Source organism: Neolamprologus brichardi, chromosome 9 (genome assembly GCF_056152115.1).
Source record: "Neolamprologus brichardi isolate AB-2024 chromosome 9, ASM5615211v1, whole genome shotgun sequence".
NCBI classification, from domain to species: Eukaryota; Metazoa; Chordata; class Actinopteri; order Cichliformes; family Cichlidae; genus Neolamprologus; species Neolamprologus brichardi.
The window spans coordinates 14,317,251-14,323,722 of NC_142112.1; the positions used below are offsets into that span (position 1 = coordinate 14,317,251).

General features: G+C 38.0%; 1 pseudogene; it reads right to left on the minus strand.

The window, feature by feature from the left end:
* Positions 1–1,433: 1,433 nt before the first annotated feature.
* LOC148101231 (uncharacterized) lies at positions 1,434–3,372 on the minus strand (annotated as a pseudogene).
* Positions 3,373–6,472: the final 3,100 nt, after the last annotated feature.

Here is a 6,472-nt window from a genome sequence, read left to right on the forward strand (position 1 = left end):
CAAAAACAGATCAATATAATTTTTAAGTGGGTTTATTTGTGGTGAGTATAACGTTTCATAGAAATCCCTAAAGATGTTGTTTATTCTTTCAGGGTCATATATTATGTTCCCAAATAAATCTTCAACAGCACATATAGTTGTTTTTTCTTTCTTTATTTTTAACTGGTTAGCTTAGAATCGACCAGATTTGTTATGGTGTTCAAAATTTTGCAAGCGAAGTTTATACTCATTGGTTACATATTTATTTATTATAGAAGCTATATAGCACACAGAATACAAATTCACACATTTTATGTAACTGAATTGTTTAATTATGTGGGCTATAGAAAATAATTAAGTTATAGACCATAATTATATAAAACATATACTTAATGCATATTAATCATATATAACACCTGCATATGTGTTTAAAACAAGGCTTTGATTTTGCCACCCAATTTGATTTCCATGCCACCCTAAGAACATTTCTCTAGATCCGCCCCTGGACCTGTCCTGGACCAGCAACACCAAATTTGTCACAAAAAGAGCTCAGCAGCAACTGCATTTCAAGAGACGACTGAAGAAGGTGCACATCCCCAAACCCATCTTTAACACCTTCTACAGAGGTACCATGCAGAGCATCCTAACCCACTGCTTCACAGTCTGGTATGGAAACTGCCACGCGTCCAGCCGCAGAGACCTCCAGAGGATTGTGTGCACCGCTGAGCGTGTTATTGGCAGCTCTCTACCCAGTCTACAGGTTAATTACACCTTACTGGGAAAGCCACTAGCATCATGGCTGACCCGCATCACCCTTCCCATCAACTGTTTACCACCCTTCCATCCAGAAGATGACTCTGCGTCATCAGGAGCAGGTCAGCAAGATTGTGCAATAGCACTTTTCCCCCCAAAGCAGTTTGGCTCCTGAACACCATGGTTCCCTCCTCCACACTGAAAACTTCTCCACACACTTGGACTACATAACACACACAGCTAAAGCTTCTCCTAAATTAGGCCATGCAACAGGATAATGAGCCCAAGCACAGCAGCAAATCTACTGCATGGAAGTCCAGACCTCAACCTGACAGAAATGCTGTGTATAAAGAAATGCTCGCAAATGTTGATGAACTGAAGTTATTGCTGCTACCTGCTGGTTCTGTAAACGACTCAATCATAGAATGATTATGATATTGAAAAAAACAAATGTCTGAATCCTAAATTGTGGATATCCTATTGTTGTGATCTAAAATGTAACACTAAATGTGATTAAAACACTGAAAATCTGGACTCAACAACTGCAAGGATCACCAGCCCGAGGAAAACACAAAATACACATGACCCCGTGACAAAGACAATTAATCCTTGAATGAAGACATTGATCTGACTTTTTAAAATTTTGCCAATTGTGTTTATTATTAAATTATTGAGGAAATAGAAGGGGGGGGGGGGGGGTTGTATAGAAGAAGGTAAAGGAAAGGGATAGAAAGGAGGAAAGAGATAGAGGAGAGAAAACCCCAACAATCCCCTCTGAGCAAGCACTAGGTGCGACAGTGGATAGGAAAAACTCCCTTTAAAGGAAGAAACCTATGACAGGACCAGGCTCTAGAGGGGGCAGTCAACTGTCAGGACTGGTTGGGGGGTGAGGGTGAAAAGAGAGAGAGGGGGGAGGGAGATGGGACAGGTGATAGGAGTCAAAGGGAGACAGGGGAGGGAGAGGTGTCAGGAGGCAAAGGGAGAGAAAGGGAGAGGAGAGGTGAAAGTTAAGATGGAACAGAGGTGGAGGGAGACGAGATGACATTAGCAGTAGAAAAAGTAGAAAAAGTAGAAAAAGCAGGAGTGTCCCTCCTCCAGAAGAAACGGAAGCGTTTTTTCTTCTTTTCCATGAGCTTTTCCACGAGCACTTTTTTCTCTAGGATGAGGGTTCTCAACTGATCGATTGTTTCTGTATTCTCCTGCTCAAGTTTCTTGCATGTTTTCTCCACTTCTTCTAATTTGGCTTGTTTGTCTTCGAGCCTTTCTTTCATTTCTTTAGATGTTGCCTCCTGCATTAGCTTTGCCTCGTGCAGCTCTGTATAACTCTGTTGTAATTTGTTGTGCGTGTCTTCCAACTGCTGACTTCTCCTCTCGATTTCCTGAAGTGTACACTGCAGGTCTTCGTTTGTTTTCTCTAGTTGTTGCTTTAGCACCTGCATCTCAGTGTTTTTGCACTTCAAGTTGTCTTAAAGTTCCTCGAGTTCTGTGTTTTTTCTCAGCATGTCATTGAGCTTACTCTGCATCTCTGAGCATTGGTTTTGCAGTTTTTCCTTTTCCTCTTCCAGTTCAGTTGTTTTGTAGTTCAGTTTGTTATAAAGTTCTTGCAGGTTTTGGTTTTTCGTCTCAAAGTCCTGGAGAATTTCTTTGTCTTCTTTCTGCTTTATTTCCTGTTGTTCTTGGTCTTGAAGCAGCTCTTGATATTTGTGCAGCAGTGTTTCATCAAGCTTTGCCTGCAGCGCTCCGTATTTTCCCTGCACACCTTGGAGTTGGCACTGCATGTCTCTCTGGTTAATGTCCAGTTTTTCTTTCTCTTCAAGGATTTCTTTATTCTTTTGCAGAGCTTCATCAAGCATTACTTGCAAGCCTTCGTTGTGTTTCTCGATGTTCTGAAGCTTGCAATCCAGATGTTTCTGTTTCATGTCTTGCTGTTCTTTTTCTTGAAGGAAATCTTTATTTCTTTGCAGTGCTTTATCAAGTTTTATTTTCAGCGCTGTGTATTTTTCCTGCACGTCTTCAAGCTTGCAGTCCATCTGTTTCTGTTTAATTTCTTGTTGCTTTTGTTCTTGAAGCAACTCCTTATTTTTGTTCAGTGTTTTATCAAGCTTTACCTGAAGCGCTCTGCATTTTTCCTCCATGCCTTGGAGTTTGCACTGCTTCATGTCCTGTTGTTTTTCTTGGAGGAGTTCTTTAATTTTTTGCAGAGCTTCATTAAGCTTGATTTGCAAGCCTTTGTTGTGTTTCTCCATGTCCTGAAGCTTGAAATCCATTTCCTTCTGTTTTATCTCCTGTAGCCTTTTTTCTTGAAGAAACTCTTCATTTGTGTGCGGTCTTTCATCAAGCTTTACTTGCAGCTCCTGATTCTTTTTTTCCTTCAGCACTAGTTTTTCTAGTGCTTTAACAAGCTTTGGTTGGAGCTCAAAGTTTCTTCCCTGCATGTCTAGGAGTTCCATTTCTTTCACCTTTTGAATATCTTCCTTTTCTAGAAGCTGGTTGAATGATTTGTCTACTTGATCAGGAAGTTGAATTTTGTCTTCCTGATCACAAAGAGGAGAGCTGGGCTTTACTGTTTTTTTCTGTTTTCTTTGAGACATGTTTGAATCTGTAAACTGTCACTCTGAAAACGATCCAAATTTTTTAAAAGATTTCTCTGGCGAACGTTTGAACGCTACAAACATAAATGCTGCGAATAACGTACTAAAAGTGGTTGTGACTCACCCCTGTTTGAGGGTTTTTTTAAGGTCAAAGGATCAAAGGATCAAAGGACAAAGTGGTCATAAGATTCTAAACGTGTCATAGTTGCTAACAGATGGCGGCAGTTCAGTTTACTTTTTGCATCTGAAAATAAACATTGGGCTGATTTTAACACCATTACAAGAAGTGTTGTTAATTATTCTTTTAAATCATAATCAGGTTTCCACAAATTGTTTTTTAATTCAGTAGAACTCAAAATGTTTGTCAGTGGGTAAACAATTCATAACGCACCTTCAGGAACATCACGTTATTCTTAGTACTGCATACTTGCAATGAATAAGTTGTCCTAACAGTCATCTTAAGTAAACTTTACTCAATTTTTTGGAGGTAACAAGTTTGCATAGTTTTTTGAGTTCTGGGAACTAATTAGATTTTACAGTGCAGTAGTTTGAACATTTATAATAACATTTCTGCAAACTGGAACAAACCTGTCTCCTTTTCTAGAACTGTTGCTAACACTTATGAGATGAAAATGAATCTTCCATCGTGAAGATAGAGAGTGACAAATGTTACTTTGCTTGTTTTGTTTATATCTAAATTAACTAATTTTAAGAAACTGTTGAAATTACCTGGACTGCCTCAGCCCAGGTGATGTAACATTAGCAGACAGAGGGTTTGATGTTGCAGACTCTTTGGAGCTGTACCTTGCTGAACTGAAGAGCCCATCTTTCACCAAAAGGAAGAACTAACTGGCCCCTAGATTGCCCAATCAAATCTCTTAATGCCACCTGCCCTCTCCTACATTCACTGTGGGCTCACCTTGTAGAAAAGAGTTGAGTGTGGAAGAAATGCCAAAAATGTGGAGCTAAAAAGCTGAGAGAGAAAAAGAAATGATAAATAAATCAATGTGTCAAATTAACTGACTTGTTAGCTGGTGGAGTCCCCGCTGCATTATATATCTATAATCTCTTTTTTATAATAAATAATCAAAAACTTTATTTATCCTCCCTGTATGAACATTCTTGGAGTCCTTGAAGTGTCATCATGTTGAAGTTACTCATGTGATGTGATGTGATTATAATGGTCCAGCTGGTGTGCAGCCATCATATTAGAGGTGCTTTCTTCTTCTGATTTAATAAACTTTTTCTGTGATGTCACATTTACAGTGGTTGCAACAACTGCACCTACAAGGACCCTGAAAAACTGGTGCACAGCCTACAGAGTCTAATAAGTGTCACCACTGTAACCACTGCACAAATGCAATACACTTACTTTCTAACAGGAATCTGCAATCAGCCATTCCTTAAACTAAATCCTAACTTTGTCTCCGGGAAGATTAAAAGAACGAAAACATGTAAAAAAAAAAAAAGTAATAACAACAACAATATTAATAACAATAACATTTGAAATAATAATATAATATAACTAGTACTACTACTAATAATAATGACAATAACAACAAAATTATAATAATAATAATGTCAAAAATACCAGTAATAATACTACTAATAATAAATATAACAATAACAACATAAACAACAACATTACTTCTACTAATAATAAAGATAAACAAATATATTTATAACAATAATAATGATAATAATAATAATAAAACTGTTACTTATTTATTTCTGCAGTGTTAAACTCACCTTATTTGCGCCACCAGGAAGCTTTCTTTGCTTTGTTCCTCTGAGTCTCAGCTCGAGGTGAGACTTGTGCAGCAGAGGTGGCTGGAGTCCCAGGGACCACATGTTGATCCATGAGACCCTTTCGTGCACTCACACTGGAAACACAATGATAACAGAGAAGATCAGTCTGCTGTAATGCACTCAAACTGCACTCAGTGCCTCAAGAAAGTCATCTGAACCGACTGCATGAAGCTGTGGACTCCACAGAGGGAAGAAATCTACAACTTACACAGTGTTACGAAATAAATATATATTCTTACTGCTTATTTTCTATTTATACTGTTTTATAGAGGCCAGTGTAGGAAAACGCCACTTTGAATTATATAGTGTGTAAAAGGTCACAGAGTCCTGACAGGAAACTCTGCACGCTTTGTGTAGAGAACAGGAAGCGGTGCAGACAGAAAAGTGAAACTAGGCAGAGTGCACTGCAGAGTTGTTTTGAACGAAACTATGCGTGACTATGTGTGACGTATGACTGATTATGTTATGCTCGTTTTGGCTTGTGATGATTCAGACCTGTGGATGCTGGCTAGCGTCTGCAGCTCTCCTTTTCCGGGAATGTAGAATAAAGATGATTTTGTGAGCTTTGACCACACTGAGTCGGTGAAAGAACTTAAAAGAAGCGGATTTGATAACAGTAAAAACAGATTCAGCTCAAATATTCAGACAAATATTTACTTTCAAACTAGAAAACTGTGCATGCATGTTTATGTGTGTATTTATAAATGTACACATCAACATAATTTTCATCATAGTAAAAATGTGACACAGAGCAAAGATCTTACTTTTTCAGTGGGGCCTTCCCCTCTTCAACACCCACAATAACCTCCTTTATTATAGGATTCAAATAAATCAAAGAGCATGTGATTAAATAAGAACTGAAGAAGAAAAAACATGACATATCAGGCTGTCCCTTTCTCCTTCTTAGAGTCCAGCAAAACATGTTTGCACTGGTTGCTGTTTGAGAAAATAATCTGTATAACTTGTGAAGTTTTTACAAGACACTTCTCCTTCTCTTTGCAATCTCCAATTCTGGTTTGCAAAAGTCTGAAAGTGTGTGAACTTACAGTCCTCTAAATGTGACACCTACAGAATGTGTTTGAGTTAGCAGGTAAGGCTAAAACAGCTAAATCAAACATAAACATGGTTACCATAGTTATAATAATAAACTTTATAATGTGTTGCTAACATTTTGGTTGTTGTGATGATTCAAATTTGTTCAGTAAACTTCATCAAAATGAACACGTGTCGACAGAAGCATATATTTGGATCTCACATCTTCTTATTAAATGAAGCTATTGTCAAAAAAAACTGAAATCTGGGACTTACCCAAACTAATAATTCATATATTACTTCAACTT